The sequence below is a fragment of the Bos indicus genome, chromosome 9 (genome assembly GCF_029378745.1).
Source record: "Bos indicus isolate NIAB-ARS_2022 breed Sahiwal x Tharparkar chromosome 9, NIAB-ARS_B.indTharparkar_mat_pri_1.0, whole genome shotgun sequence".
NCBI classification, from domain to species: Eukaryota; Metazoa; Chordata; class Mammalia; order Artiodactyla; family Bovidae; genus Bos; species Bos indicus.
The window spans coordinates 72,315,353-72,327,410 of record NC_091768.1 but is presented as its reverse complement, the minus strand read 5'-3'; the positions used below and the strand labels follow the sequence as shown (position 1 = coordinate 72,327,410).

The window sequence follows — 12,058 nt, the reverse complement described above, 5'->3', positions numbered from 1 at the left end:
CAAGTCTTGGTATAGGTCCCAAGGTATGAAACACATTCAATGAAGTGTCTGTGAGAGGTTAACTGTTAGCTTGAGATTATTAAAAAGCAGTATCTCCAAACACGCACAGAGAAACAAGTTTTAAGAGCCCAGGCTCCGGAGCAGATTACTTGGGTTAAATCCAGACTCTACCACTTATCAGTCATATGACTTGGGAAAGTTATTTAATGCCTTTGTGCCTCAACTTCCACATCCATAAAATAACAGGTAACAGCATCTACCGCCAAGTGTTGGGAAAACTAAAATTTCATGCAGACCATTTAGCATAGTACTTGTACATGATAAGCATTCAAATTTAGCTATTCTTATTGTTACTATTATTATATTCTTTCTTCATCTTCCATGGATAGAGAAACGTGCAAAAATGGAAAGGATTTCCAGTTATTCATTGTGGTCCTCCAGCTTTGGAATGCAAAAACAGATCATGTTGTTTCAGGTCTAAAAGCAAGGGTAAAAATAAAACAACTTTGATGTATCTGGTAAATGATATAAGGATTTAGAAAACAACTAAATTTAACAGTGAATTAAAAAAAAAAAAGCCCTAACAATAACAAAATCATCTCAAACCAACACAAAAAGTAGTTGTTGACTATGTCAGGTGTTTTTCTGGAGGGGGCAGTGGAATATGGGGGAGACGGAGACAGGAATAGACAAGAAGAAAGAGTCTGACCAAGTCTACAACAAATTACAAAACAGACATTTTGCTAATGTTTACTTAGCTAGGTACCTGGAAAAACAGGAAAACTTCATTTAAAAAATCAGCAAGTTTATCTCTTTATAGAGAATCTTGATATCTGCCTTAAGTTACCCATGATAAGTAACTACAATTTGTGACTAATCTCATCATTATGCTGATGCTATTAACACAGCAGACTCTTTTAAGATTATCGTTTTCTTTGCAAGTAAAAATGTTAATTCATGAGGTTGCTAACAAACTGAATAAACCCTCTTCCAGCTTGTGGCTGGTGTCAAGGCTGGCATGCATAAAGATCATTTTTCTCCATATTCTAATTTTTATTTCAAGGGTGTGAATGCAGCATTCAAGCTTGAACTTCTGACAGCTCATCAAGAATTTAATCCAGAGAAAGCACTGCAAGGTGAAAACACAACAGGCTGAATTTCGTATTTTGACAGTTTCCTTTCAACCACTTTTATAGGCTTACCTTTCATATGAAATGTCTGTTTTAATGGAGACAAACTGTTTAAGGTCTGGGTCATGTATGACTGCCATTTTAAAAACAGGAAGGTAAGATTATGAAATTAGCTATTTGGAAAACAGTGTACAGAGTTCAAACTTTTCTAGTTAAAAAACAGTTTTTGCTATTTAGTGAAAAAAAAAAAAAAGCAACATTTAAATAAAAGCAAACAGGACTACAGAGTGAATACTTTCCACATGTTGGCACCATTAAGAATTTCTTGTTTTACTCAGAAATGGGCAGATCTTTCACTGATTGAGGGCTGTATCATCCAAAGAAGACATATGTGTACAACTCGGCTAAAGATCAGAAGAAAGCCACAAAAAATATTTTGAATTAGAAATTCAAATTCAATGTAAAAAGGACTACAGGGAACTGATTTAAAACTAGCATGACAGTAAGCTAAGTAACTGATGATAATGTACAAGAAAGTGTTCTAACACAGAATACACAAGAGTGATAAGGAGGTTTTCTGATGGGTACACTGGTTCTTAATTCTAAAAAAAAGCCAAAACAAAACAAAATAAAAGCTATAAAAGAGGCACAAGCCCCAGAGATATTGATTAACTAACCTTTGCACGGCCCTGACTTTAAAAACATTTCCAAGTTGTTTCTAATGGGGCAGTCAGTTGAGAACCACTGGGCTGAAACGCCACAACAGGTCAACAAAATGATGGAACTTCCCTCTCAGTAGGTCCTTAAAATGGGTTATAGTCTCACACCAGGGCTGTTTATCATAGAGAACATCAAGATTTCTGCACTGTTTCCCATGTGTGGCTTCCTTAACTCGGATTCATGCCTTAAATTGTCACAATCTGCCTTCTGCCTCTGCCTGGGATAAAGTGTTACAAAAAACTGCTCCTTGCTGAATCCAGTGTCACCACTGACACTTCCTTTTATTGGACTACTCCAGAGCATAAAGCCGAAGAAGGTGCTGGCACCCTACTCCAGTACTCTTGCCTGGAAAATCCCATGGATGGAGGAGCCTGGTAGGCTGCAGTCCATGGGGTCGTGAAGAGTTGGGACACGACTAAGTGACTTCACTTTCACTTTTCACTTTCATGCACTGGAGAAGGAAATGGCAACCCACTCCAGTGTTCGTGCCTGGAGAATCCCAGGGACGGGGGAGCCTGGTGGGCTGCCGTCTATGGGGTCGCACAGAGTCGGACATGACTGAAGCGACTTAGCAGCAGCAGAGCTTAAAGCACTGGGAACCCCTGATTCCCCAAATTCTTCCTCACTATTCCCTATCCTTGGCTTCTGAGGCACCTTTCCTAGGTTCTCCTCCTATCTCAAATATTGCTCTGTCTGCCTCTTAAATCATAAATTCTTCAGGGAAGTCAGTGACATTCCCTTAAAAGGTCAGCAACGGGTTCTAGAGGGCAAACTCCCTTGGAATCATATCCACACTAACCTGGATACGTATCTGAGGAGGCCATTATTTTCTTCATATTTTCAAAAGGATTTAAGATCTTTGAAGGTTATAAATCATTGCCTTAAATACTTTTTAATTTAAGCTTTCCAGGCTTCAATCACTATCCATAAATTTAGAGGTCTTACTTCAATATTAACCTATCAGAGACTGAATCCAGATTCCTATCTGTTAGGCATATTCATTGAGCTAAACCAATGTATCCAAAACAAATAATTAATCCCCTCAGAAATACTTGCTCAGAATAAAATGGTCAGGTAAGGAGCCCTCCTGACAGTTGTCCTCCAGTGGAAGAAACAGACGACAAGCAATGAGAATAATTAGAGAATGTGATCTATGTTATAAAAGAAATGGCATGAGAGAAACTTCAGAGTGATCCAGGAAGGCCTCTTAACTTCCTTAGAAATGAAAATTATTTTTAAAATGAGATCTTGAAGGTTAAGGAGGAGCCAGTTATATGAAACACTGAGAGAAGAGACTCCAAGTAGAGGGCACAGCAAGTGCAAAGGTACTGACTGTACTTAACTGTCTACTAGACTGTAGGCACTGTGATCCTTAAAGAGAACGATTTAATATAAATGTGTATCTTTGGAATGTGGGTTAGTAACTGGTACTTGGTCCTAAACTCAATAAGTAGTTGCTGAATTAAATGCAAAAGGACAACTGAAAGAAAGAATTATGGAGTTGGGTGGCTGCTAAGTGGGAAGGGGGTGGGGGAGGAATGGATTGATAATAAAGCCATTATTCCTCTCTTTATAAAGTGAGAGTGAGGATACAATACAGATAAATTAAGAACATAGTTTCACAGATTTGAAACTCTTCCAATTTAACAGGCCCCAAACAAAAAGCCTACTAAGAGTAACTTTAAAGGCATGCATTCTTAATATATAGACAAATTAACAATTATCCAAAGTAGGTTTACACTATGCATTGAAGTGGAATTTTCAAGATTACAAGATTTATACTGGCAATATGCTGCTGTGATGATGGAAAAAAGCATTATTCATAGATTAATATGATTTTTTTTTAAATCAGTTGTGAATTGTTGAACCATGTCACATCCTTTATCTCAGCTTCTCCCCCACCAACAAAAAAGAGGAGAGAACTGAATTAAGAAATCTGGCAGACTTTTGAGATGAGCACACCAAGTTTGTTTCAGGAAGGTCCAATGAACTGGTGACTGTGTCTTCTACATAGCTGTGGCTCCTACCATCACCCTAACCTGCCACATCCTGGGATGTGGTCAACCCACAAGCAATTAAGGGAGGCTCATTACCACCTCACTAGGCTGCACATGCATACAAGAAACTACAGATATACAAGATGCTCACCACAGCCATAAGCAGGTGACAGAAAAAAGGTTTTGGGCTCAACAAAAGTATTTGGCAAATTCAAAAGAAAAGGTTCTTGTTTCATAAAAGCTGCAGGTTCCTCATGAACCTAAACAGAGGTTCAAACAACGACAGGATCTATTAAGTGTTGGCCGTATTCACAAACCAAACGCCCATCTTCAGATCTGCACTTTGGGGTTACACACTGGTTTTATTATCTTCACGTCTGAAAGATGGCAACACCTGTCCCTGAAAAAGAGTGATGTTGAGAACACCAGGGAAATATTAACCATGTGGCAGAATAAAACACCTAGCTTTTATTCTGGGCAATAGTACTGACACCTTGAAGACCTGTTGTCATAAAAGTTCCCAATACAGTTCTCAGAATATCTAAAATTAAAGGATATATGGATGGAGGAGCCTGGTAGGCTACAGTCCATGGGGTCGCTGAGGGTCGGACATGACTGAGCGACTTCACTTTCACTTTTCACTTTCATGCATTGGGAAGGAAATGGCAACCCACTCCAGTGTTCTTGCCTGGAGAATCCCAGGGATGGGGGAGCCTGTTGGGCTGCTGTCTATGGGGTCGCACAGAGTCAGACACGACTGAAGTGACTTAGCATACATGTGTATGTATACGCGTGCGCACACACACACACACACTTATATGAAAATATATATATGAAACAGCCAGGATCATTTCTATGCTTATTTCAATATTTTTTTAGATCTGGACTCCATGATGGTTATAGGCATTATGTTAACAATATTACATCAGTACTTCCTCTATTGTGGCCAATGTAGTTATCAGTACTCAATGAAATCAACAGTAGCAACTAGATGTCACTCTCCTCAAAAAGGAAAACAAAAGTCACGCCTCTAAACACAAACATATTTACCAATCTGGAGGAGGGAGAGTTATAAAAACCAACTAAAACAAAAATTGCACAATATGGAAGAATTATAAAATTTTACCCCTGTATATTGAAAGCAAAACATACTTTTAATAATGTGTTTTATATAAACTTCCATATGTCTTATAAAAAATATTATTTCAACTAAAAACTAAGACCTACACATTAGCCAAAAATAGAGAACAGTTTGCAATTTATTATACTTAAGCAGAAATAGTCATTTTCTAGTCAATAATTTCAAAGGTCCATATAACTAAACTAAGACATTTGGACTTAACATTAAAAAAAGTTAGCCATTTCAACAGCAGTCTAATAAAGCTATATTTATCAGGTTACTCCCTGATTAGGCAGTCTCAGTATTTGGTGTCAACCTTATCATAAACAAATAATCTTGCAATCATATGCAGTCATTCCTGAGCTACTTGTATTATCAGAGCAGAGCAGCAGTTTCAACTACATCTAAAATGACAAGAAAGCTACTATGAAGAGCACATTTATACTGACACAAAAACCTCAAGCTAAATGGTCTGACAATGACATCAGCAAGTTTCAAGTTTACCATCACCTACGGTTATACAAGTAAAAACAGTGTATTCTACAGAAAGACTAATTCTGCTAAATGAAACCACTGGGGTCTATTCCTTTTATTCAGAAGTACCATACAACTAAACAAGCAGTCAAGTCCACAGGGAAATAGCATTTCAATAGCTGCAACATGGTGCCAGACCAGCCTTTGTTGGCCTTCCTTTTCCAAGAAACAGAGATGTCTCTTTTTACTGAGTCCATCTGCCATAAGTGATAACCAGATGTCTGTGTGACGATTCAAAATTAAAACAAAAGTCCTTTCCCCTCCGAAGACCTAATAAGCAGACATGAGTCCAACAGGCAGCATTACAAAGAGTTTCAATGTTTTAATCGCCTCCAACTGAAAGAAATAAAGTTAACTGTGCCACCGCAACAAGCACCAGCCAGTATCTTTTCAGCTAACTTCGCACAACACTGTGCTAAGTGCTTTACACTTCCTTATCACGGCAACCCTATGAGGTGGTACTAACATTAACCCCATTTTACAGCTAAGAAACTGGGGAATGAAGGCAGTGAAAAGACTTGTTCAAGGCCATACCGCTAATAAGCAGCATCGCCACCACACTGAACACAGGCAGCCTGTATCCAGAGTCCATACAAGGGCTATACAAAGCCTAGTCTCAAGAAAGTATAACAGATTTTGATCAAAACTGATTTTACAATGAAAACTGTAATTTATTAGAGGGAAGAAAGTTAATGCCTGATTCTTTGAAACCATTTCATTAATAAAAACAAATTCTGACTTCTTTTAAAATGTTCTCAGTTCTCACTTACTGAATTACAAAACAAAGGTGTATCAGGTCTCAGTGTCTATGGACAGCAGTCTATGATGGTAACGATGACAATTAAAATACAAAGAGTCATCCATATAGGTCCCGAGAAAACCATCCATAAAGATGCAATCTGATTTTCAGTATTCTTTCTTGACAGATGAATATTTGCATGGTTAAAGTCGCCAGTCAAAGTTTTATGGTGCATTTTTTTGGGGGTGAAATTTTAAATAGCTTCATTATGGACTCACACATGAAGGCTGATTTGAACTGTCCCAGAATTCACCTTAGTATGTTATGGTTTTTGTTTTTAGTATTTAGTGGGATCCCCAAGCAGCACACTTCGCATTACAAAACAAGCCATTTAAACCAAATTGTGAATTTTATCACCCGTTAACCACATGAAAAGACCAGATGGGTACAATTTTTGATACGACCTGAACTGATTCCTTTCTACTATGACACAGTTCTGGAATCTTGTTTTTTCACAACTATACAAACATACTCCATTTTTCTTCTAAATCAAAGGTTGTGTCACAATACAAGAATCAAATTTGTCTACATGGCCTGTGAAGACCTCAGATAAATATACTCTTTTACCCTTTTGAAATTACTCAAAGTGACAGTCATGGGACAAGAGCAAATACTGTATCAACTCAAAGCAGTAAACCATTATTTTTATTATTTGAATTGGTTAAAAAAAAAAAGCCCTAATCATGTTTGAGAAATTTTGTTGCTTAGAATATACAGCCAATATAAAAGTTTAATTTTAGGCATCAGGATTAGATTCCTAATTAGATTAGATGTCTAAAAGTTCCCTTCATCTACTAGATAAGTCCCTGAAAGGAAATAAATAAAATATGTATATCCTTTAATTAATGTTAATCTTCAAAACACACACACACAAACATACAACAGGATGGCAATTTACAGTCCTGATCCCCAAGAAACTTCTAATTTACCAGGCATGATGAAATCCGTACACCAGTAAGTATAGCACCAGGAAGCATGTAATAAAGGCTTTAAAATCCAGATTTGTGTTTGTCATGTTTTGGTGTCTACCTATGTCATTTCCCTGCTATCTACAAGTGCACAAAAACGCACCTGATGAGAGACACCTTTAATACAGCTTTACACACCATGGCATCAGACATATTAAAGGTGCAACAAACATGGGTGTAAATTTCAGGAAATCTTTATTAATTCAAATGCCACAATACAGCTAAACTGCCAAAGCACTACAGGTTTTGAGAACACTGTGGAAACATTCTACTATTATCAATTCTAAAATCCATTTAACAATTATTCATCACACAGGCTATGATGCAACAGAAAGAAATCAATCACTAGATAATTATAAGCCTCCTTCACCAAAAAACAGCACTGATACCCACTTAACTAAATTATACAGTATTTGCTGATTTTTAAATAATGTGCCACGTTCATGCTAAGAAAGCACACTCTCCAGAAGTTTTCAGCTGTAAATTTCCTATTTATTCATACTACTTTATAGCAAATTCTATACATTCTATATATATATATACATCTATAAAAATTTTGATATGACAATTTCCCACACATGAAAAAAAATTATGGGACTCACTTAGTTTTCCCCTCTAATTTGGCAAAGCATAATTTCAGTCAAGTACTCAGATGCAAAATGATCTGAAAAGTTGGATGTTAAGACAAGGTTTTTAGAGTACAAATTTTGAAAATCTAAGGTTCAATTAAAAACAGAGAGGGCTGTACTATATCTTTTATCTTTTTTTAAAAAAAGTGACTACATCTTCAATAATAGTGTTACTAACTGGACTTCTGTAACACCTTTTATTCCTAAAAGTTCAAACATTTTTACATGCCTTATTTCAGTACAGTCTTGATTCTCAGCATAAGGCTCTTACCTGTCATATCATACAACCAACAGTTGTTGGTTCAGAATGAATAGAGAACATCTGACATGAATACTCCATTCTCAATATAAGCGGAGGGATACAGAAGGAAAATGCAACAGACAAAGTAATGTTAATGAAAAGGATACACAGGCCAAGGACATATGTTGAAAACTCCCTAAGAAACAGAAATAATACAAACAGCATAAGGAATCATTTTTGATTGGGACATGATGAGGTGAAGAGAGGAACTAAGACAACACGAAATGCTGCAAATATTGGAGCAGATGGCAGGGAAAGCGGGGATTGTTAATAAATGTAGAAGCTGAGGTAGCTGGGGCTTAAATCCTTTTCCTCAAATACAGAAGGGGTAAAGGGAAGAGGCAGCAGCAATTAAGATCTAAATGAAGTGAGTGTGACGGCAGCCCTGAGGCAGAGGGAACTCACTGAATCTCACATGAACCAAGAACATCCTCCAGCACCTCAAGTGCCATCATCCCCCAGCACAACCTCAAACAAGAGAGTAAGCCAAAGTCCTTGACTCACTAATCTACAGACGACAATATTAGGTTTTTCTTCTCAAGAGGTTTAAAATGCAATTTTAAGTTTCCCAATGTTTGTACTTCCCGGGCATCCCAGGTGGCGCCAGTTGTAAAGAATCTGCCTGCCAACACAAGATGCGGGTTCGATCCCTGGGTTGGGAAGATCGTCTGGAGGAGCGCACGCAACCCACTCCAGTATCCTTGCCTAGAGAATCCCATGGACAGAGAGGCCTGGCAGGGTGCAGTCCAAAGGGGTGCAAAGAGTCAGACACGACTGAAGCAACTTAACACACACACAATATTTATATTTTGCATCTTTGTTAAAGGTATCTTCCCACCTCTTTGCACATATATGAAATTGGTTTAACAAGAGATACTGTACCTCAATTCCATGAAAATACCCGAGTCAAAAACTCGATTCTGACATCAACCAATCAAGAGCACAGAGCAGCAGATCATAATAGTCTCGGAGACTGACTTTGAGGGCAGAGTACAAAAGCAGGGGTTTGGGGGAGCAGGATGAAACGTTTTTACTTAAGACAAGCCAGACTTAGGGGAAAAGTGAGAGGGAAAAAAAAGTAAGGGACAAACAGAAACCATGGTTGACATCATTGCTTCTGTGATTTATCAATTTTCTTTTCATCTTTAATCTTCAACTAAAGAGCTTTGTTCCCGCTGGACACAAAAATAGTATTACTGTAGCATGCGTATATGGCCATTTCAGTATGCCACAGGAAAACCTCATTTACTGACCTAGAAAGGTTTGGGAAGCATAAAACCATTAAACAGAGGCCTAAGGCCTAATGAGATGGCACAAACTGGTAAGCAAGATATCAGCTGTGAATAATTCTTTCAACTAGAGTGATGATAGAAGTCCTTTTTCGATTTAACTGCCATTCTCTCAAACTTTCCAAAAGACTGCATGCAGATTATGCTAAAATAGCTAAACCTTCTCATATTTCTCTTTTTCAATTTCCCCACGGAAAATGTCATTCTTTCTGCAAACAAAAATCACACCAAGCTCGTTTCCTTTTCTTTCCTTGAGCCAATTTTAAGTCACTCTCCTTAACTCTAAATACACAAGCCCACGCTGGTCAACTGCCAGTGTCTCTCTAGAACTGCAGGTGACAGATGCAGTCAGAGAGCTCACAGACGTGGATTGGCTGCGGTCTGAATCCTATTGCAATGAACACACTGACAGAGCCCGCAGAAGCACATCTCGGCAGAAGGAGAGAGTTTAAAAACCGTCATTTCCAATCGAATTTACTTTTAGACCTCTTACTGGCTATTATCCTCTTACCCCGGTTCTCAACCTTGCTTAGCCCTACGTCCTACCTATTTTATTCTCCTCAGTTCCAGATCCTTCATCAAGCCTAATTCTGGTTAATACTACTACTACTAACAACAACAACAAAAAGGTGGGGGGAGGTGCTGCAGGCATTGCCAAAAGTAGGAACCGACCAAGGTGCTATTTGGGAGCCTTCCCGCCGCGGCCGAGGCCGCAGGAAGTTTTCTGGGAAGCAACGGACCCTTTTAGCATCTTTGCACGATTTCCCGTCCCCTGGGTGAGGGCTCCACAGAGAAAGATGGGGAATTTCCCTTCTCCAGTCTTCCCCAGTGGTGGCTAACCCAATAAATAAAAATATATCTTTTCTTATCCTACATCCCGCCGGATAACGTTCCCAGGCAGTGACGCCCCACCCCCACCCCGTTATCCCAGACGAGATCCCCAAATATCACCCCGTCCTCCTGAAAGCTGGACCCTCCCTCGGCCGCTGGACCAATTTTCCGCATCGGAGCTGCTCTCCCCCCAGCCCCGGCATCCGCCCCCGCACACTCCATCAGGAGCACGGCCGCGGCTCCGCACAAGCCCGCCCCGCGCCAAGACGCCCCGCAGCCGGCACTTGGGCAGCCCCGAAGACCGCGCTACCCCCCGCCCAGGGTCGCCGACCGGGTTACCGTGGGAAGAGCGGGCGGCGGCAGAGGACGCGGCGGCAGCGCTGCTGCCGGTTGCGGCGGACGCGAAGGATAAGCTGGAGGATAAGGATGATGATGAGGCGAGCGCGCTCCCCAGTCTCCATGGAACTCCCGCCCCGGCCGGTTGCTAGGAGCCCCCAAGGCTCGGGCTCCGTCTTTCGTGCTTTGTTGTTCCGGGTACAGGGCGGCCGCTGCTTCCCCGCGACAATAAATAGACCAGACGCGGGGGAGCATAGAGACAACGCGCGGCGGCTAGAGCGCCGCCGGACAGGGCCCTGCTGGGTTCCTCGCTAGCCAGTCATATCCGGCTCTCACTGCTCCCGTCACTTTCCCCCGCCCTTTCCTCCACTTTCCCTTCCTCCTTCCTGGTGTCCGGGTCGGCCCGGCCTGCCTAAGGGCTTGACGAGGTGGGGCTAGTGGGGAAAGGTGTGGAATAGGCTAGACTTGTTTTGCTTGAGAACCGCCTGGAAAGATTGCGAAAAAACTGTGCATCCCTTGTACATTTTTAGCTAGTAGTTACACATGAGTACGTAATTTCTGGCATACAGTGTAATATAAACGGACTTTAGGGTTTTTATTTTGAGGGGTGGGGGTGGGGCAAAACCTTGCCACTTCTGTTAGTTCATTCAATTCATAGAAAAGGTCCACCATTCAATATAGTTAGCGAAGCTGGTCCTCAACAGCTAAAAGTTGTTTTCTAATTCTGACGAATACATTTTCTGTCTTGAAAAAGTCCGACTTCGCTTTTTCGGTTAAAACAAACGCGTTAATTTAAGTGATCAAGCTCTTGTGAAGGAATGCTAATCCTAGTCCTAAAATACAGTGATAGGATATGACAGGTAAAAGAATGGATAGATAGGTGATAGATCATGCAGGGGGGTTAGGTCGCATTTCTGTCGCCTGTCCCTTTGGCAACCATACTCAACTTGGGTTTGCGGTCAGGACTCTGCCTTGGAAGCCGGGAAGCACTTGAGAGGCTTTTAAGCCTCGTAGCTGGATCCAAGAAGGATGGGAGGAGGGAGAGGGCGGCTGCACGCTGGGACCGGGGTGCTGGGCAGAGGCGGCGGCGGCTCTGCTCACACGGAAGCCGGGCGCCTGAGGACTGAGGCCCTTCTGTAGCTCCGCGCCCAAGTGGCCCTGGAATGACCCGGGGGACTCCGAGAGGCGCACACTTCGCCAGTTTGAACGGCTGCGCTTGGGCCCTCGGGGCCCCTCGGGGGCCACTTGAAGGGTGCTGCCTGCGAGAGCGAGACGGGACTAACGGTCCGGGAGCTCCAAGCAGCGGCGCGAACACCCGCCGCGCCCCCGAGTCCCACTCCCAGGCCGGCCGGCGCAGGCCTCTGCTTAGAGTTGGGCTGCAGTTAGAAACCTCCCTGGATGAGG

At 41.3% G+C, this 12,058-nt stretch overlaps 1 protein-coding gene across 2 annotated transcripts in view; it reads right to left on the bottom strand.

Annotated features, from left to right (window-relative positions):
- TBPL1 (TATA-box binding protein like 1) overlaps nt 1–11,808 on the bottom strand; it is a 39,952-nt gene extending 28,144 nt beyond the window's left edge. The window contains exon 1 of one of the 2 annotated variants that reach the window (XM_070796203.1): nt 11,602–11,808. The gene's annotated coding sequence lies outside the window, so the exon portion shown is untranslated. Of the gene's footprint in view, nt 1–10,657; nt 10,911–11,601 lie in introns of those variants that run through there. The other variant, XM_019967464.2, reaches the window with a different exon arrangement.
- Between the last annotated feature and the right edge of the window lie 250 nt (nt 11,809–12,058).